General features: G+C 45.6%; 1 protein-coding gene across 1 annotated transcript in view; it reads left to right on the top strand.

The window, feature by feature from the left end:
* Positions 1 to 217, top strand: part of LOC119589262 (facilitated trehalose transporter Tret1-like) — a 7,873-nt gene that overhangs the window by 5,327 nt on the left and 2,329 nt on the right. The gene's annotated exons all lie outside the window — the stretch shown is intronic.

The raw sequence follows: 217 nt of genomic DNA, 5'->3' as shown, positions 1-217 counted from the left end.
TTCCCTTGCCTTATTACTAGTTACAGCTGGTTAACATGTTTGTCTAATTATGCAAATGCAATGGCCGTTGTCCGAATGTTTATGTAAACTCCGAATAGACGCTGTGGACTCGTGCATGAGTGTGTTATCCTCATCAGGCTGACCCAAAGGCACTGTGCAACACTGAATACTAAATGATCAACACGACCTCTGCGCCGTTCTGCGTAAACAGCCGTGG

The sequence above is a fragment of the Penaeus monodon genome, chromosome 25 (assembly GCF_015228065.2).
Source record: "Penaeus monodon isolate SGIC_2016 chromosome 25, NSTDA_Pmon_1, whole genome shotgun sequence".
In the NCBI taxonomy this organism is placed as follows: Eukaryota; Metazoa; Arthropoda; class Malacostraca; order Decapoda; family Penaeidae; genus Penaeus; species Penaeus monodon.
This window is presented reverse-complemented; position numbering and strand designations above follow the sequence as displayed.